We start from the raw sequence: 22,224 nt of genomic DNA, 5'->3' as shown, positions 1-22,224 counted from the left end.
AAACAGAAAGACAAAGTAGGTCACGAATCTCATATTAAAAAAACATTGTACTAAAAAAAATCTCAACCTCTATAGCACTATTGCGAACAACTCAAAAGGAAAGTGACACAGAATGAAACAGATCTACAGGGAGAAAAGAAACACTTAGTAGGCCTTACTCTATGATTTCTCAATACTGCTTTGCCCAATCATTTCATTAATACCTGAATATGGTGAACATAAACATGGTGCTTTTATTAAGCATTTTTTAAAAATCACAATCTGTAGGGAGAACAATTCAACTTTAGCAGGGATAAAAATGAACAAATTCTCATGCAAATGAGAGGATCAACCACCTGTAATACCCACATTGTTACCTTGCTGAAGTTGAATTTCATCCATGTAGATTGAAAGCACTGCTCATAAAGGAGTAAAAATGATTGTTTGCTATGTAATCATGCAAATGTTTAAAGTGCCTGTAAAAGATTCCTATCTCTGATATTTTCATGAAGGCATTAACTCGTAATATTAACATGTCAGTTAAAATTGTAGACAGAAGGATTTGACATGACATGTTCAGTGTTCATGCGATAATATTGCCCATTGAAATCTCTAATCTGTCTACTCAAATCGGCACTTTTGCCATCATATAATGTCACGAGCATAAATATTCTCTAAAGCACATATACCTGCGTTCTATTTAAACTGTAACAACTGCACAGTCCTATAACTTGACTGAATGTTTAGTCAGACTTGTTAAAAGAACAATGAACTTCACATATCCACCTCCAGGTTACATGAATCCCTATCTCAAAGACTTGGAGAGCAGTGACAGGGAACAAAGGGGTTCTTACATGTTGAAGTATTACTTGAACTTTCTCTTAGGCTGAGCATCAAAGGTACTATTGTAACTCGACATCTTTCTCTTATGATTGGGTTCATCCTTACATGAGTTGGGGCATGAGGCAAATGTATAGATCTTCTCTGCAGATGCTAAATTATCTGGTTTAAGCCACATTTAAGCTTGGCCTTAAATACCTGTTAGTGAGTTAGAATTAGCATGAACTAGACACAACAATGAGATGCCTTGATCTACAAAATGAATATTGTGAACATCACGTGAGCCCTCATTATGCTTTGGAAATGGTCTGAAAGGCACATTGATTAACACTTCCACAGAACAAAGTCATATACTAATTGCTAAGTTACTTTATTTTACTTCATTTACATTCAGCAAGTGAATGTGCAGAGTAAACTTCGCAATAAATTCTAATCTCTTTTTTTATTCAATTTCAATTCCTCTTCAGAAAACAAAGTATTAGAACAGCCAAGCTGTCTCTGAAAAGCAACAAGTTTGTTTGGTTGACACTTTCATTGACTTGAATCAACCTTCAGAGTTACATTGACCACATTTCAAAATCTATTCTCCTCACTCTGTTTACACATTTTTTTTCTTGCATTTAGAGAGGAAGTTGGAAACCTGACCTATGAGTCTACCTTTGCTCATGGTTGGATCAGTAGAACTGTCCAAATCCCGCTGTTTCTGGAGCAAGAAAAGGAAATCAAAGACAACGTTTTAAAGAGTCGATCACACTCCTTGTATTTTAGAGATAAAACAGACACTCTGCCAAAAATTGATTTGAACTGTTACTCGTGCTCGGAGTTCACAATTCATGACATGGCCCCACCTGTTCGCAAGGAGATCTGTCTGTAGTGTTAGGTCAATCATCTGCTGCAATGCTTACTGCCTTTAAACTCAACAGGGAGGCCAGCAGTGTTCATTGACAACACACAGTGTGGCCAGCCTTCTGTTCTTAAAGACGTCTGACTGAATCTTCCCATGAATTTGTGAAGTGTCAATTTCAGGGAGTTTCATAATGGGTTTCAATCCATGAAACTTGGCAACTTTTCTTGTGCAATTCTCCACTGCATTTCCTTAATTATGCAACCAGCCTCCATGGTACCACTCTGATCCAACTTGAGGTCAGTAGAGGTAGAAGTGCTCACCAGTGCTGGGACCTTCCAACATTTACATGCCATTCTAAACCCCAACTGAGCATCACATCAAATGTTATGAGCCAGAATTGATCTTCACAGTGTACTGCTGTAAATGTGGCAAGGTCATGTCTGTAAGAGGCAATTTGGTACCTCGTTTTGTCAACAGTGGCTTACAGAATCAGAGATCAAAGATTCCCCACAGTATTGAAGCAGGCCATTTGGCCCATTGAGTCCACACCAACCCTTTGAAGAGGATCCCATCCAGACCCACTCCCTATCCTATCCCTGTAACCCTGCATTCTCTATGGCTAATCCATCTAGCCTACACATCCCTGGACACAATGGGTATTTTAATCCAATCCACCTCCACACCTTTTGACTGAGGGAGGAAACTGGAGCACCAGGAGGAAACGTACACAGAAATGGGGAGAATTTGCAAACTCCACACAGTCACCCAAGGATGGAATTGAACCCAGGTCCTTGGCGCTGTAAGACAGCAGTGTTAACCACCAAGCCACTGTACAACCCGTAGCGGTCCTGGAGGAGATGGTGGTGGAGAGAAGGTCCATCCTCTTTCTCCAGGACCATCCAAGGAGACTACAGTCCAAGGCTCTGCAAGCCTGGTCCGATATTGCCACCACAATCAGTGTGGTATCCACAGCCAGGAGGGATGCATAGCAATGCCACAACAAGAATACTGATTCACAATGCTTTCAGTACCATACTGGCTCCAGTGTGTATGCATCTGGTTGCTTCCATGGGCAGGTTGGCAGCTGCCGTGGAAAGCCGAGTCCAGCCGAATGCTCAGTGGCAGTTGGAAATGCGCATAGAATTGCACTCCACTGGTTTAGACATTGATGCTCAGAATCAATGGCAAGGCCGCACAGGACAAGAGATTGAATTGAATATTGAATGTCCTTTATCGTCACGTTCATTCAAAATAAAATGCAGTGAATAACATGCACCGTCGCTCGTACATAAGCGCCATTTACAGAATAAAATAAAGAGAGTTCAACTTTCCTACTTCATCCAGCTCTGCACCTTGTTGTCTCGGATTCTCCAGCATCTGCAGTTCCTGCTATCTCTGATTCAACTTTCCTACTTCGCTGCTTTATCACCATCAGAAACCCACCCAGGGCTTTCCAGCCCACACCATATTGCTTAGAGTGTCCCGCTCCGGGATACATCAGTCTGCGCCGTGCCGCTTTTGGGGGAGCCTACTCCACGTGGAAAACGAAAGACCCTTCCAGGCCACGCAGGCTCAGCAGCCGCGTCCGAAAACACTGCCACCGCTCCAGAGCCCATCAAAGCCACTTCCCACTGAAGAAGTCCTGAGGAAGGGTCACCGGACCCGAAACTTTAACTCTGTTTCCTCCTCCACAGATGCTGCCAGACCTGCTGAGCTTTTCCAGCAACTCTGTTTTTGCTCTCGGCCACCAGTTGCCCCGGGACTTGGCCCCCATAACGCACGGGTACGCGGCCTCGCCGTTGTTCCGGGGACCCGGCTCCTCCGCTGCTCTGAGGATTCGGCCCCCACGGGACTAGACCTGACCCATGTCCAATCCGCCAACATCACTCTGGTCTGTGCTCACTCCACGGCCACTGCAGGACATGGCCCGCGTGCTCAGCTCCCGCCCGGTCACCGGAAGTAACTTCTTTCCTTCAGGTTAAATTGTTGAAGTTAAAAATAGTTAAAAGTTGGGGGTTTAGAGGGTTTGGGGAAGGGGGAAATACTGCAAAGGGGAAACAGAAAGAAAAAGAAACAAAAAAGGGAAAGGAATAACCAGGTGCCCCTTTCTCCTCAAGGAGAAAGACTGCTTCCAGCAGGTACCTACACAGAGGAGGAACCACACACAAGCATCCTAGAGGACTCGTCTCAGGACATTCAATAGGTGCCTGGCCCCTTCACCTCCACTATCCCAGCAACACCCAACCCCGTGGAAAGTGAGCCTGTACCTGATGCGACACATCTAGTAGGTCTGTGCCCTCTGTCCACAAATGCCCAGCCATTGTCCACTCTAACCTTTCAGGTCAACAGGCTCTAATGTGGGCCAGACTCCCACTTTCCTATGGAACCCTGGGACTGCACCTAGACAAAGTGGAAGTTGACAGGAAAAAAGAAGTTTCTGAGGGCATGTAGGTGGCTTGGATGACACTTTATTGTACATAGAGCATCACGTTTGCAAATATACTGGAACTTTAAAACATCAACTGTCTGGTTGACTGTCATTTTAGCTGGATCCACAAGAATGAAGGTACAGATGTTAGCCTTTCTTAACGCCATATGATGTTGCAATCCTGGCTGAAGGAGGGCTATTCTTTCCCCAACATCTCTCATAACATGACTTCTTGTCATGTTGGGTGTGGGAGCATTAGATGTTGTAAAGCCTTCAAACAGTTGTTACAGTTTACATTTATTAAACAATAGGACATGTGAAAAATGAACAACTAAAAAAATATGCACTTGCTTTCAGGAACAAACAGGAGCTGCTTTCCTTTTTGAGCAGCAACGCACTTACAGTCAATGAAAGATGATTTCACCTGACTCAGATCTATTGGAAATCGGTGTCAATTTTTTCCAACTTGTTATACCTAACACTGCACCGATCTATCATAACGAAGGTGATGTTCCTCCAGCTCAACATCTTCTTCTTCTTCTTCCTCAGAAGACTCTTGCACAGTCCCAACTCGTAAGTTGGGATCCATGACATTCCTCTTTGCCTGCTCCTGGAAGTGCGGGACTCAGCATGCAAGGATTACACAGCACACTCTGGAGTGTGTTGTGGAGCCCCACGCTTTGGACTATTGAGGAGTCCACCAAGGATCCACTATTAATCCAGAGAGCCAGGCAATGTTCTGGAGACTGGGTTCGACTCCCACCACAACAGATGGTCAAACTTGAATTCAATGAAAAATCTGGAATTAAAAGTTTCAAGATGATAATGAAACCATTGTCAATTGTCAAGAAAATCCATCTATTTCACTAATGGCCTTTCAGGAAGGAAACTGCCATCCTTACCTGGTCTGGCTTGCATGTGACTCCAGATCCGCAACAATGTGGTTGACTCTAAACTGCCCTCTGAGCAATTAGGGATGGGCAATAAATGCTGGCCTAGCCAGAGACACCCACATCCCGTGAATGAATAAGTAAAACTGTAACTATACAGCTCCCCTGCCCCTGAACCATCCAACTGACTATGTCCAAGCTTCTAGACTGGGATCAGGCAATGCCGTTCACTGCCTGTTGTCACACTCCCTGACTGACAACAATCCCCAGCAGTTGATTGAGAATTAGTATTTTGACTTTAAGACATGGCTGTTAGGTTGAAGCACGTTCAGTGTGTTTGCCAGTGGCGTATCATAGTACTGTGAAAAAGTTTTAAGGACCATTGCTGCTTTTCATGGCTCCAGTTTTGTTTAGATTATTCATTTTAAATAGCTTTCAGTTCTTAAGCTTCACCCTTCCCTTGGGAAATGAGACCTGCACCTCTCATTGGGCAAACAATTTCCCAAGGAATCCTAAAACAGTTGTCAATACCTCATTTGCATAATACAGGACCAAATGAGTGTTTAACATGTCTACCAGGGCAACTGAAAATTACTACAATTGTCTTATTGGTGCAGAATGTGGATTTCCCCCAAATTTGACTTCATTGTGTCCATTTTACACACGAGTAAGAGAGAAAAAAGACTCAATTTTAGCCCAGAGTCAAGGAAAAATGCATATGCAGCTTGAGCTAAGTACATTTGAGGAGTTGAAAAATGAAAGATAGTTTGAAGAGAACTGAGAAATGAGAGACAGGGGTAATGCCTGAAGAGTGAGCCATTGACAGTGCCAGGGACCTCTAGCTGAGCAAGACCATTAGGTTAAGTTAGTGGGAGTTGAGGGCACAACAGATTCCAGATGTCATCGTTGGTGGAAGTCGTGACTCGTTTTCCATTGCATTAGAAAATTGTGGATTCAAACCCTGTTCTAGAAATTTGAATAAATAGGGAAGTCATCTCAACACAGTGATGATGCAAACACGGTAGAAGAGTCGAGGAGTTTTCCTGATATTCTGGCCAATATTTAATCCTCACTCAACATCAATAAAGTAAGGTATCTGGTCTGCTATTATATTAATGCTGGCAGGAACTTGGTATGAACAAATTCTCAGCTACCTTGCTCTGATGGTGTGAGTGTAACCTTCATTCCTTGCCATCCTTCTTCCTGCCGTCCTTTTACCTTTCCTTCTTTTCTTTCTTTTGTCTTTCCTTCCTTCTTCTGATCAGAGAGTGGTCAGAGTTAGGATATGTACAAGATGGCGGTACTGGCACTGTAGATAGTGTTTGGGCTCCTGAGTCTGTCTGCTCCAGGCCGGCTGCATTCTTCTCTTTCTCTCCTTTATCATCTTTTTCTTTCTCTTTAGACTTTTCTGTATCTCCTGATGTCATGGGGAAGCTAGAGTGTTGCTCGGTGGGTCATCGGCTGCGGCGGTGGCAGTGTTGGATGAGAGGACTCCTGGCTGGGGTGGGGCCAAAGCATCGACTCAAGGACTCATCGATCATCATCTGTGGTGGTGGTGGTGCCTGGAGTAGGGACTCTTGGCTGCAGTAGGCCTGAAGTATGGGGACTCTTTGAGGCCTGAGAAACCTTGCAGGGAGCTTGCAGAAGCCCTGGAGCTGTGTTCGAAGACCACTTGTACAGAATATGCTCTCTATTTACGTAACTTCTTAAAATCCTTTTAGTAACTCAAAATGGCGCTGGATTGTGGCAACAAAACACTTTTCCCTGTATTCTTCTATACATATGTCACAATAAATAACTCACAGTCAAGTCATGGAGTGATTGACATAGAGGCAAGTGAGTAAGATAGCTGGAAAGTGCTACTCAGAGGACAGCAAGACAGCAAAAATAAGACCATATGGCTGTTCCTGTAAATTGCTGCAATGTTTTGTATTATTTGTTTGGTAGCTGGAAGAATGGTGAAAGGGAGTTAGGTAAGAAGCTAAAAGCAGGACTCCCAAAGTAGTACTCTCAGGATTATTACTCGTGCCATGGGCTAGTGAGGCTAGGAACAGTGAGAAACTACATTTGAACATGTGGCTGTGGAGCTGGTGTAGGAGGGAGGACTTCAGATATATGGATCATTAGGAAGTCTTCTGGGGAAGGTGGGACCTGCACAAGAAGGGTGGGATGGAGCTGAACTGGAAGGGCACAAGTATCCTGGGCAGGAGATAGTAGGAACTGCACTAGACCCTTAGCAAGGCCTAGACCCTTAGGCCCGAAACGTCAGCCTTCCTGCTCCTATGATGTTGCTTGGCCTGCTGTGTTCATCCAGCTCTACACCTTGTTATCCTGGGCAGGAGGTTGGCTAGAGCTCTTTGGGAGGGTTTAAACTAGTGTGGCAGGGGGATGGGAACCAGAACAACAGGGCAGTAAATGCAGGGACTAGGGCCAAGAGTGAGACTGAGATATGCATAGTACAGAGTAACAGCAGGCAGAGGGAAGTCGCGGGGATCAGAGGAGCTGGGGATCTGCAGTGCATTTACTTCAATGCAAGAAATATAGCAGGTAAAATAGATGAACTAAGAGCATGGATTACTGCATGGAATTATGTTATTGCCATTACAGAGACATGGTTAAAGGAGGGACATGACTGGGAGTTTAACATTCCTGGATATCACTGTTTTGGAAGGGACAGATTGGGAAACAAAAGGGACCAGGGAGCTGCATTGCTGATTAGGGATCACATCACTGCTATGTTGAGGGAGGACACATCAGAGGGATCTTGCAATGAAGCATTATGGGTGGAGCTCAGGAATAAGAAGGATGAAATCACAATTTTGGGAGTTTTCTATAGACCTCCCAACAACCCATGGGAGACAGAGAAGCAGATTTGTAGACAGATACTGGAAAGGTGTGAAGAAAGCAGGGTAGTTGTGGTGGGTGACTTCAACTTTCCTCTTATTGACTGGAACTCCCTTAGAGCCAGGGGCTCGGATGGAGAGCAATTTGCTAGCTGTGTCCAGGAGGGCTTTTTGAGACAGTGTGTTGACAATCCGGCCAGACAGGAGGCCGTACTAGACTTGGTATTAGGGAATGATCCAGGACAGGTGATCGATGTTCCAGTAGGAGAGTGATTTTGGGCCTAGTGACTGTATCTCCATAAGATTTTGAGTAGTCATGGACAAGGACAAGAGTGGCCCTCAGGTGAGGGTGCTTAATTGGGCAAGGGCCAATTACATGCAAATTAGACAGGAACTGGGGAATGTGGATTGGGAGCAGTTATTTGAGGTCAAATCTACATCTGGCATGTGGGAGGCTTTTAAAGACCAGTTGATTAAAGTGTAGGACATACATGTCCCTGAAAAGCCTAAGGATAGGAGTGGCAGGATTCAGGAACCATGGATGATGAGGGAACTAGGGAAATTGTAAGCTTAGTCAAACGGAAACAGGAAGCATACAATAGGTCTAAGTAGCTACAAACTGGCAAAGCTTTTGAGGAGTATAGAGAAATTAGGAGGGAAATTAAACGGGAAATTAGGAAGGCTAAAAGGGACCATTAAATGTCTTTAGCAAACAGCATCAAAGAGAATCTCAAGGCTTTGTATGCATATATTAGTAGAAAGAGGGTAGCAAGGGAAAGAGTAAGCTCACTGAAGGACAAAAGAGGGAACTTATGCATAGAGCCACAGGAAGTGGGAGAGATCCTTAATGAGTACTTTGTATCGGTATTCACCAAGGAGAAGGACATAACTGATGTTAAGGTTAGGGATGAGTGTGTGAATACACTAGAGAATATCAATTATATGGAAAGAGGATGTTTTTGGGTATCCTAAATTGCATTAAGTAAGACAAGTCCCCAAGACCAGATGGGATCTATCCCAGGTTGAGTGGAAGAGACAAGGGAAGAAATAGCTGGGGCATTAGCAGATATCTTCATATCCTCTTTGATCACAGGTGAGGTGCCAGTGGACTGGACATTAGCCAGTTTAAGAAAGCAAAGCAAGGATAATCCAGCAAATTATAGGCCAGTGAGCCTGACGTCTGTGGTGGGGGAGCCCTTGGAGAGGATATTGAGGGACAAGATATATGTATATTTGGAAGAAAACAGACTAGTTAGTGAAAGGCAGCATGGTTTTGTATAGGGAAGGTCATGTCTCACCAATCTGATTGAATTTTTTAAAGAGGTGACAAAGATAATTGATGAGGGAAGGGCTGTGGATTTTGTTTTTGTGGACTTTAGTAAGGCATTTGATAAAGTCCCACATGGCAGATTGGTGCAAAAACTAAAATCACAGAGGAATCGGAGTGGGCTGGCCAGATGGATACAAAACTGGCTTGGTCATAGAAGACAGAGGGTAGCGGTGGAAGGGTGTTTTTCAGAATGGAGACCAGTAACTAGTGGTGTTCCACAGGCACAGTCTTAGATCCTCTGCTGTTTGTAGTATATATGAAGGATCTGGAGGAAAATGTGGATGGTCTGATTACTAAGTTTACAGATAACACGAAGATTGTTGGAGTTACTGATAGTGCCAATGATTGTGAAAGGATACAACAGGATATAGATAGATTGGCGACTTGGGCACAGACATGGCAGATGGAGTGTAATCCAAGCAAACGCGAGGTGATGAATTTTGGAGGATCAAATTTAGATGTGAATTACACCGTAAATGGCAGAACCCTTAGGAACATTGAAATACAGATTGATCTGGGCGTGTATATCCACAGTTCCCTATAAGTGGCAAGACAGGTAGCTAAGGTAATTTAGAAGGCATATGGCATGCTTGCCTTCATCAGCGAGGGCATGGAGTACAAGAGTTGGCAAAACATGTTGCAGCTATATAAAACCTTTGTTAGGCCGCATTTGGAGTACTGTGTGCAGTTTTGGTCACCACATTACCAGAAGGACGCGGAAGTTTTGGAGACAGTGCAGAGAAGGTTCACCAGGATGTTGCCCGGTTTCGAGCGTATTGGCTATTAGGATTGGTTAAAAAGACTAGGATTGTTTTCAGTGGAAAGACAGTGGCTGAGAGGAGACCTGAGAGAGGTCAACAAAATTATGAGAGGCATTGACAGGGTGGATAGTCAGAGGCTTATTCTCAGGGTTGAAATTTCAGTTACAAGGGGATACAGGTTCAAGGTGAGGGGGGTAAGTTTAAGGGAGATGTGCGAGGGACGTCTTCATGCAGAGAATGGTGCGGGCCTAGAACGCACTGCTAGAGGAGGTAGTGGAAGCAGGTAAGTTGGCCATATTTAAGGGGCATCTGGATGGTTGCATGAATAGGGAGGGAATAGAGGGATACGGACTGAAAAAGGGCAGAAGGTTTGTTTTTTAAGTTTAGTTAGGGCATGATGATCAGCACAGGCTTGGAGGGCCGAAGGGCCTGTTTCTGTGCTGTATTTCTCTTTTGTTCTTTTGAATGCAATGCAATTTATTTGCTAGCATTTAGTGGAGGTTTGAAGAGGCTACAGCCATCCCTCTGTATCTACGTTTGTGTTTATATGTTGATATTTAATATGTGTGCTTCAAAAGTGTAAATTGAATCTTGTACCCTTATTTCAAATTTTTGTTCTTGAACATATGTTTGAAATTTAAAGAATTTACAGACTCAGAAGCTTACATTTTGATTTGCAAATTAATTTTACACTCAAATTTAAAAGTCAATTTCTCTCTTTGAAATTATGACATTATTTTCTTAGCATACTATTCTCTCCTTGTTGGTACAGTTAATAAGCTACAAATTTTCTGATATTCAATTAATATTGTAATGCAGAATACATTCCTCTTGCACCATAAGCAAGAATTGTCATTTCAATTGTACCTTAAAGCTCACTGCCCTATTTTTGTGTGTAACGGCATTAGACTACCATTTCTGCGGAGAACAGGAAGTTTGAAACTCCCTGCTGCTAGCTGCAGCAGTTTTGGACTAAAGTTAGCAGAAAAGGTCACTGACCCTATTCTATTGGGTATCTGAGGGAAGGGTATAATCAAAAGAGCCACATGTTGTCATTCAACGCAAGTGGATTTTTTTGGATTTGATAGGAGAGGAGTTAATTTCCCTGGTGACCTTTGTGTAATAAAATGGCATTATCTGTTTCAGAAAAGGCTGGTTAGCAGAAAATTGGGTATCGCAACAAGACATTGTCACCTCAGTTAGATAAGTGTTTATAAGTTTATTAAATGGTTTAATTGACATAATGGGATTAGCAGAACATTGGAGATAAGATTCGGCACTTGACAGAGATAATATTTAAGTCATGTTAGCAAACATTTATTCTGTGAAGAGACAAATCAGCCTGCCATAATTTTTTACCTGATAAGAAACACAGTGTTTGATTCATCAATTCAATGGAATCGATGTTCGGGAAACAAATTTTGCGACTACAAAGACTTCTTAATAAGAAGCTAAAGCAATTTATTTTGTTACTTTTGTCTGCAATAATGAAACATCATTCACAATGCATAGCCACGTCGATTTATTTTTGGCCACAAACAAATATTAACATGGGAAGTATTTTGCATTGAATAAATCGATTATAAATATTTTGCATCATTGTTGCCGCTGAGCATGACACAATCAAATTTCAATGAACATAACTTTTCCTTTGCAAGTGGTGTCTTAGCTGAGTCGAAACAAAGAATAAAAAATAACAAAATGCAAAGAAAGCATGGCGATATAGAATGCTTTGTGATAGCTGACAAATCAAAAAACAATCCTTGGTCATTAAACAGGTTGTCTTATTGAATGTACTATACTGTAATTTATTTATATCATTATTTATACCGTTAAGTACCTTACAATAAAGATTTTCACAAAGTGTATTAATATTGCTATAGGCTGTATTATAGACTACTGCACTTAACTCAAAAGTTACTTAATCCAAATTATCCAAATTTAATTTTTTTAGCTCATAATTTCCACCTTCCTATGTTATTTACATTGGTTTATTGGAATTATTAAACTTTTAAACATATAAGATGTATTCAGTCAACAATAAAGATGATAGCAGAGGCATATGGGAAGTATAATGTCCCTTTTGCAAGGCCATTCAATAGGTTTTTCACAAAATTGATCCCCAAAGGAATGGCTATCAGATCACAAAATGCAGCAGAATAAGGACAGAATTGGACATTTCACCAACTATAATTATAAATGGAAGCTGCAGTGGAACACAATTTCCATAAGAATACCAAAAGTTCTGGAATCCTAACAAAAGAATTTGACCAATTCAGTCATGGTGAATTAGTAACATTATCAGTCAGTTTGGTGAGCAACACAACTGTCCTGTTGGCCTATAAAGCTGTTTATTGAATTTATCAATTCAGTCAAAATCTAAGAGTGAAAGGTGCAATCATATCTTGCATAAATGCTAAAACATAGTGTATTTGCTTTTAACATTATTCTGTCAGCAATGTAATCATATACATACAACTACAAAACCACACATAGGTGCAATTGTCATCTTAATATGATCATGAACGTTCCATTTGCCTTTCAAAAATTTATATTAGTAATTCAATTAACATTCCTTTTTCAAAACCTGTTGTAAAAATTGAAAATAAAACTAATTGATTCAAGCTTGTAGAAGAAAGGTGTCAATAAACATGCTATACTTGTTGAAATTGTTAGGTAGCAGTATAACCATGCAAATAATAAATAGCCTAGAAATTTTGCAAAAGATCACATTTCATTTGTACTGAAGGACAAATCATTTGTAGGGAGAAAAATAACTTTTTACATAGCCTGTGAATCTCAAATTATCTCAAACTGGGACACTGAAGTCTTATTAAAATGAAATAATTCAAATAAAAGATGGTTGCTTTTAAATGGTAGTAGCAAGCAACATGACTCATGTTAATTTTGAATTGTGTTTTCTTCAGCTTTTTTCAAAAATCCTCTGAGTGCAAAATTATACTTTGTCATGTTAAAATCATTGTGTGTGATCTTGAACCACTTAGTAACAAGCTCGGAAACCTGCATTGAAAATTTCCACTTATAAAACAGCTTCAAAGATTAGAAGTACATGAATTATTTTGCCATTTTTCTTCTGTCTGCCGTTGGTGTAGTCTTAACTATGCTTGGGGGGCACTTTTGCCACCCACCTCATATCCTGCATGTAGGCTGAACATTTATGTTCCTTAACCCCCTGTTGATTTCAACATTGCTTTACAATGCTACCTGACTGTGTCAAACATTACTGAACTTCGCAGCCTGCTTCTAAAGTTACTGCTGACCCTGCAGGACATCACCCTGCGTGTCGGCATTCATATGGCAGGAAATCTGACAGAGATTCATGCATTCAGAGTTCAATTGAATGTCATCCCATTTTATGCTACGGGTTGGAAAATGTAGATATTATTGTAGGCAATGGAGCATGAGACCTCCAAATAGCGTTCCACTACTTATACTTTTACTTAAACTTATACTTTTATCATATAATGAATTCTTTCAAAGTGAAGCATAAATTGTGTATACAAATCTGAAAATGATTTTGTAGGTGGAAAGTTCCAACAACAACTGTTTGGTGGAGTTTGTTGAAGGGAAATTGTTGACCATACTGGTGACCAATAAAAAATTTGATTTGAGTCATTAGCATTTCTTCAACAGGCCTTATTTTAATACCTCAACTAGAGATGGCACCTCCAACAATGTGGTGCTCAGAGAATTGTTACAGTGCAAAAAGAGCCCATTTGGTTTATCATGTCTGTTCTGGCATTCTGAATAAGTGTTATAACTCAGAGTCATTCTCCTGCCTTTCCTTGTATCTCTGCACATTGTTTTTATTCAAATAATCACTGGATACCTTTGAATGCTTTTACTGAACCTTCTTCCACCACACTTTCAGGTTGTGCATTCCTCAGACCATAAATACTTGCTGTGTGGAAATGTTTTTTTCACATATTGCATTTGCTTCTTGTGCAAATCACTTTAAATCCATGCCTTCTCATGAATGGGAACAGTTTCTCCCCATCTACTCTGTTCAGATCTCATAATTATCAACATTGCTATTACATTTCTGCTCTGCCTTCTCCTCCCGAAGGAAAACAGTCCCAATTTCTCCAATTTATCTCATAATCTCACATGTGATGGTAGTCTCCATGTCGAAGATCTGACATGTCTTGTAGAGTTTGCCATGGCCGGGTTGTATAGTGTTGTGGTCGAGCCCAATGAGACAACCAACGAACTGGATCAGTCGACAGAGAGGTCCATGGGGGAGCTGGCAAAGAAGGAGATGAATTGGAACCCTCTGGAGGGCCATTGCCCAGGGCCTGACAGGTATGTGCAAGCCATCAGAGAATGTGTGAATGTCAGATTTATCAGCCGCACTCACAAAGTAGTGCAAAACATCACCAGGAACAATACAATGCCGTCCGTGCTCTCAAGACCAATCACAACATTGCCATCAAACCAGCAGACAAAGGAGGAGCCATCATCATACAGAATAGAACAGACTACTGCAAGGAAGTATACTGACAGCTGAACAACCAGGAACACTACAGATACTATCTGCTGATTCAACCAAATAACACACCCGTCAACTGAACAGAGCAGTCAAGACTTTTGATCCCGACCTTCAGAGTATTTTATGCACTCTCATCCCATGTACGTCTCGCATAGGGGACTTCTACTGCCTTCCGAAGATAGACAAAGCCAACACACCTGGACGCCCCATCATATCAGGCAATGGGACCCTGTGTGAGAATCTCTCTGGCTATGTCAAGGGCATCTTGAAACTTATTGTACAGGAAACCTCCAGCTTCTGTAGCAGCACTACAGATTTCTTACAGAAGCTCAGACCCCATGGACCAGTCGAATCAGGAACATTCCTCATCACAACGGATGTTTCGGTACTCTATGTCAGAATCCCCCACGATGACGGAATTGCTGTAACAGCCTCAATACTCAATACCCCCAACTGGCAATTTCCAGATGCTATCCTACAACTCATCTGCTTCATCCTCGACCACAATGCCTTCATCTTCGACAACCAGTTCTTCATCCAGACACATAGAACAGCCATGGAGACCAGATTTGCACCCCAATACACCAACATTTTCATGCACAGGTTCAAACAAGACTTCTTTGCTGCACAGAACCTTCAAACAACACTATACACTAAATACATTGACAACAGTTTCTTCCTTTGGACTCATGGCGAGGAATCACTGAAAAACTACATAGTGATATCAACAAGTTTCATTCCACTATCAGACTTGCCATTGATTACTCTTTAGAATCAGTCTCATTCTTGGACACACGCATCTCCATCAAGGACGGACATCTCAGTACCTCACTCTACGACAAGCCCACGGATAACCTCACGATGCTGCATTCCACCCAAAACATATTAAAACAGCCATCCCTAAGGACAAGCCCTACGCATACACAGGGTCTATTCAGATGAGGAGGAATGAGATGGACACCTGAAAGTGTTGAAGCACACCCTCATAGGAACATGGTACGAAGCTCAATTCATCGATTGCCATTTCCAATGTGCCACATTGAAAAACCATAATGACCTCCTCAGAAGAGAGACACAGGATACATCCGATAGGGTACCCATCATTGTCCAGTACTTCCCAGGAGCGGAGAAACTACACCATGTCCTTTGCAGCTTTCAACATGTTGTCAATAACGATGAGCACCTCGTCAAGATCTTCCCCACACCTCCACTTCTCGCCTTCAAACTCTACCACACACACTCTCTCTCTCTGCCACACACACACACACACACACACTCTCCCACACACACACACTTTCTCTCTCTCTCACTCACACACACACACACACACACACATGAATCTATGGGGTGAATTTGTATTTGCAGAAACATTCTATTTTGTTCAAAAAGCACACAATTTATAGACAGTCAGTCAATGTGGTGTTTTATAAATTCCTACTTTAGAAATAAAATCAGTCTGACTCCAAACCAAAACACAAACAGATTCTAAACAAGGCCTTACACCTAACATGCATTGTCTGACCTGAAATGTCACCTCCTTTTTACTCTAATAAAACCTTTAGTTCTCTCAGGACAGTTGTTTCAAAGGAATTTGGGGATTTACATTTACATATTAATCAATTAAAACCTTCTAACGGATTAAAAATTTAACAGCATCTTAGGTTTGTTTAGTATATCCTCATCAACAGTGTGACGCTTTGATCTTTAACTTATAAATTCTGTGTCTGATACTACCTCTCTCACTAACACCTGAAGAAGGAGTAAGACTCTGAAAGCTTGTGTTTTCACTTAAACCTGTTGGACTATAGATAACAAGGTGTAGAGCTGGATGAACACAGCAGGCCAAGCAGCATCAGAGGAGCACGAAGGCTGACGTTTCGGGCCTAGACCCTTCTTCAGAAATGGGGGAGGGGAAGGGGGTTCTGAAATAAATAGGGAGAGAGGGGGAGGTGGATAGAAGATGGATAGGGGAGAAGATAGGTGGAGAGGAGACAGTCAGGTCAAAGAGGCGGGGATGGAGCCAGTAAAGGTGAGTGTAGGTGGGGAGTTAGGGAGGAGATAGGTCAGTCCAGGGAGGACGGACAGGTCAAGGGGACGGGATGAAGTTAGTAGGTAGGAGATGGGGGTGGGGCTTGAGGTGGGAGGAGGGGATAGGTGGGAGGAAGGACAGGTTAGGGAGGCAGGGACAGGATAACCTGGTATTGTGTGATTTATGACTTTGCAATGAATATCAGTGGCCAGCCTATTCCCAGAAATGGAAACAGATAATGAGGAAGGGAAGGGAAGTGTCAGAGATGGGCCAGGTGAAGATGAAAGCAGGATGGAAATTGGAAGTGACATTGATAAAGATTTCCAATTCCGAATGAAAGAGGGAAGCAGCACCAATTATGCCGTTGACATACCGGAGAAATAATTGTGGGTAGGGGCTGGAGTAGGATTGGAACAAGGAATGTTCCACTTACCCCACAAAGAGATTGACGTTGCTGTGTCCATGTAGGTACTCATGGCCACACCTTTGACCTGTAGAAAGTGGGAGGAGTTAAAAGGGAAGTTGTTCAATGTGAAGACTAGCTTGGCCAGAAGGAGGGGTCCAGGTGGACGGAGAGTGTTGGAGGTGGGTGAAGGGGGTCTGTATGACGGGGAGAGGACTTCTGTCCAAAGAAATAGGCACGGAGGTGGAGGTAAGGGAAAAAGGGTTTAACGTCATGTCATGCTCGAAATCATTGATGTGGGGATGCAGGGTGATAAAACTAAGATCATCGCAGAGTACGAAAAGTTTAGCATCAGAGAGCGAATGTCAGAAAGGATTCTTGGGGACTTGGTAGGGTAGATGGGGAAAGATTGTTTCCCCTTGTGGGAGAGTCTACAACAAGAGGGCATAATCTCAGAGTAAGGAGTTAAAAGTTTAACATGGAGATAAGAGGAACTTCTTCTCTGAGAGGTTGTGAATCTGTGTGAATCTTCACCACATAAGGTTGTTGACGCTAGATCGTTCATTACATTCAAGGCCGAGATAGGCAGATTTTTCATGATTAGACAATCAAGGCATATTGGGGAAACATAAAAAAGTGGAGTTCAAGATTATAATCTTAGGCGCAAGGCCTATTAATGGCAGACCAAACTCAATAGGCTGAAAGGCCCACTTTTGTTCCTACATCATATTGTCTTAAATTACCGTCTGATGTCCCAGTACATTGATCCTTTAAGAGAATGCTCTCTGGAACGAAGTGAATTCAAGTTTCTGCATGAGATTCCATATTCTCTTTTACTTGGCATCATTAAGGTAGGAAAACATCCCAAGGTACCCCGTAGAAGTATATATGCAGTCCTTGGGTTGCAAATGGTTTCTGTTCTCGAGTCCACTCACAGATCAACTTGTAACCGAGCTGGAATACAATGCAGGTCCACATAAATTAACTATTTGTAAGAATGAGTGTTTGTAAGTTACACATTCATAAATCAGGGACTCCCCTGTCTTCAGACAAGAATGAATCCTGATCTACAGAAAGAGGTATTATGACAGATGACAAAAATTTTGTTCAGACATCAGAGGATCTTCTAGTAGGAGATGAGGTGGAGAGTTTGAAAAGGAGAGAACCCAATAGACTAGATATATAAAAGCATGAAAAAGCAGTCATAAGGCAAGGTGTAGGCACTGGTGTCCAGAATTGTTGGAACAGAGTGTTCTCAAGTTGTAGAATTGGATGCAGTTACAGAGATAATGAGGCAAAGCCATGAAAAAGCAGCTAATAATATTTCCATAGAACAAAGGTCAATTTGAAATCCAAATCAAATGGATTATAGTCACAGGGCTGTTAATAACAAGTCAATCACAAGTAACAATGGTGGACCTCAGGGAGCGAGTAACCATAAAAAATGGTGAGCTTGATGGTGGGGAGGACTTTCAATCAAGTGGAAGTTTGGGGTCTGGAAAGAGGTTGTTGGATCTGGAAGTGGGCCCAGGGGCTGGACAAGGAGTGTCAGGTCAGTCCAGCAGTGGCTGCTGTTTGAGGAGTAGTTGGAGGTTGAGGGGGGATATTTGGGAGAATTCAAGAGTCAGGTCCTGTGGGGTGGTGTCACATCTAGGGTAGGATTGGTGGTAATCAGAGGTCATGATGGGACTGAAATGGTGCTTTTCAAGTCTGGTAGGATGCATCTGATGTCCAGAGGGAGGTCAGGGTGATTTGGACCTTGACTCATGGGCAGTCAACTCAAGAGAGATGAGCATTGGGAATGTTGGATTTTGGGAATCAAAGTTGGGGGCGGTGTTCAGTGTTGAGTCATAGAGTCATACAGCTTGGACACAGACCCTTTGGTCTAACTCATCCGTGCCAACTATATATCCTAATTTAATCCAGTCCCATTTGCCAGCATTTGGCCCATATCCCTCTAAACCCTTCCTATTCATATACCCATCCAGATGCCTTTTGTCAGAGGTTGGGGTCTTGGTGGGGCAGCGTTTGGAGAGTGGGGTTCATTGTCAATTTAAAAGTCTCCCAGAAGTTAGAGCAAGTTTAATTTCTCTAACCTAATTAATTCAGTTGGAGCATTCTGAGGTGACCAACTCTGAACTGACTTTTCCAGAGTCCTCTTTAGGCTGGATAATTTCCCATCTGAGGTCCTAGGACAATTCCCAGGGTGTAAAATGTATTGAAAATTATGCATGGATCCAACATGCAACCCTTGTCAACACTTCTACAATGATTATCTTCCTATTGGAATATTTCTGCTCATAACTTTTCTTTGTTACTAATCATCACACTGCCTGAATGGCTGCAATGTGCAAAAATGAGGCACAAAATGAGCAAATTATGAAATTAAATTATTCCATATTGCAAATAAAAGTCATGTAATCACCCTCGTACATTCACTTATTGCTTGCCTTTCAAGTGCCTTTCCCTAAACTAGTTGTTGTATGTAGTGCTGCTTCAATGGCTGCAGCATGGCTACCAGAGCAGTGCTAATGTTCACCAGAGAGGAGGCTGCAGATAGTTGTGCAGGAGAACCTCGAGCAAGGCTAGGCCAAGAAAGCCTGCATGTGAACCATATCATCCTGGCCCAGGCATCTACCATCTTTGCTGTCCAGCCGACAGGCAACGGCAAGGCACTAGCTGAATGGCAGAGATAACACTGGGGAACTACTTTCATCTTGAGAGGACAGCAAGTTCATGCTCCATACAGCCAATGACACTGCCCAGTGGGAAGGGAGGCCAAACATAAAACAGAACACTATCCTGTATCCTGTAGTGACACTCAGCTAGCCACATTGCGCACCAATTCTGGGCCAAAATGAGCAGTCTGAGTAGAAGCCTTTCAACACTTCAGTGTTGCAGTGGAAGCTATTACTGAGGTTGTGAGATCTCTGTTAGTTGCCACTCTGGATCATACTGCTGCTAACATGGCTGCAGAGACCAGAGCTCACAAAGGCTTAGAGGGTCTCAGAGCATTCCTCAGCAACTCAATCCTACAGCACTTTCCATAGTGGTAGGCAATCTGTAATTTGTCCTCCTATGTTGATGAAGCACCATCCTTGAAAAGTGACTCTGTCTCCAAAGTTCACCAATACACTGTCACCTCTCAGGATGGTAACATTTCTCCTCCCACCACTGCAACTCTTACAATGCCTCTGCTGTTGTCTGCCAGTCAGCCAGCCTAGACTGCTGCTGCTCACACAGAGCTAATCCAGTCCAAAAGCAGGCCCACTAGGCCTAAAGCTGCCTAAGGTCCATCCCATAAGATTGTTCACAATTTAACCCCATTGAAAGTCAGCAGCTTTCTACCAGCTAGGCTGTAATACTATGAAGGAACATTGGGTCTGGCAAAAGCACATTGAACTTGTATAGTTTAATCATTGCATGTTGCATGCATTATGGAAAGTGCTATAGGATTCAGTTGCTGAGCAAGGTTAGGGAACCTTTTTAACATTGGAAGGCTACACTTTATTGAACCGAGATCCTATTAGGCCACACGCTGAGAATTTAACATATACAACAAAATGTCATATTTTTTCGACATATTTACTAATTTTAACTCAAGCCTGTTATTATATGAGGACTATAAACAAAACAAAAACTCAGCAATGGCAAATTTATTTGTTTGACAAAGTTGACAATAGAACTAATAATAAGTGAAAAACTTAAACAACAAACCATTTAATGACAATTTTGTGATTGCTTGTTGCGAGATAGGAATGGATATTTGGTTCCAACACTGTTGACCGCAGCTTTAATTGGTCCTCCAGGTGAATATCCATCATCTGAGATCTCAAACGCATTTTAATTTGTGTCACATATGAAAATGTTGATTCACAACAGTAGGTTGTGCTAAAACAAGACAGCATTCGACAAGCACGTTGACATAGATGTGGGTATTCAATGGCATTTTTCCATATTTCAATGGGATCTTTCTTAGAGTCAAATAGAGACTTCGGAATATTATCTTCTGAGAGCTCAATCAATTCCATCTATAAGTCATCAGGTGCTTTGGAGACATCAACCAGGTATGGTTGAAAAGCTGATTTCAGTGTGAGATCATGTTTCTCAAAATCTGCAAATCTTCCATTGTGTTCTTCAATCCGAGAGTCTAGAACAGCTGTGTATTCTTTTACGTCGCATTTCCTTAATGATTTGCTTGTATCCTGTTATTAATTACCTTTCTCAGTTCAGGAAAGTGTTCAACTGAAAGTCCTGATCAGGTAAGGAGCGTTTTGGAAAAGGTCAGCTTTTACCGAAATGCCTGGATTTTTAGCCACATATCATATATAGATTTAGTTTTACCTTGCCAAAAACATTCAGATCATTTTGGTTTGACATTATGTCACACAAAAATGCATCATTTCTGCAGAAATCCTGTTTTGACAATTCACGTGGTTCATCCAGTTCCTCAAAAAATTTTGTGATTTGTTTTCGCAAAGATAAACGTTTTACAAATATTTGTCCTTGTGACAATCAGCACACTTTGGAATGATATGGCAGATCCACACTGAATGTTCCATCATCAAGCTGAAGAAAGTTGCGAAATTGGTGATGCCGTGATGCATTTGCTCAAATATTGTTTACAATACCTATAACTTTATTTAATGTGTCACCTAAAACAGTAGACTTAGCAGATGCTGTTGATGCAAAAGACAATGAAAGGAAATCAAAGTGTTTGGACCTGGCAATTCTTTTTGTAGTAATGCAACAAGTCCTCTCATGGAAGGTGCACCGTCTGTCATACACTTACTAAATTACATAAATTTGGTTTTGCTTCATGGCATTTTTCTTTGAAGATAGTGAAGATGTCAATTCCATGTGTCCTTGCCATAGGGGTACCCAAAGCCAGTAACTTCTTGTGGCAATGAAAATCCACAGTTATAAATAAAAAATAACACTGTGCTGAGTTAGTAATGTCAATGGATTCATCCAATGCAATCAAATAATAAATGTCTTCACTTTGGCATATTGTATGAAGTTGTTCTGTTTCATTGAGGGCTAATTCATGTTGCCGATCAGTTGTGGTCCATCTTGACAGAGGTAGTTGTTCATACTTATTAACCTTATCTGAATCTAAACATCCTATAACTTCAATAATACGTTCTCTTATGATTTCCACACTGCTAAATGGCTTACCTCTTCTTCCAAGTATATGTGCTACTTTATAAGTTGCTTCAGTGATGTCAGTCCCTTGTCCTGATATCATTTTAAAGACTTGCTGCTCCTGCTGCTTTTGATTCTTTTGTTTTCCTAAGTGCAGACTGTCAGGGTTTCTCCTTCCAGTTTAGCACATCTTTTGGTCCTTATGAGTTGCATAATGTT

The sequence above is a fragment of the Rhincodon typus genome, chromosome 2 (assembly GCF_021869965.1).
Source record: "Rhincodon typus isolate 14 chromosome 2, sRhiTyp1.1, whole genome shotgun sequence".
In the NCBI taxonomy this organism is placed as follows: domain Eukaryota; kingdom Metazoa; phylum Chordata; class Chondrichthyes; order Orectolobiformes; family Rhincodontidae; genus Rhincodon; species Rhincodon typus.
Note: the sequence above shows the minus strand (reverse complement) of the source record.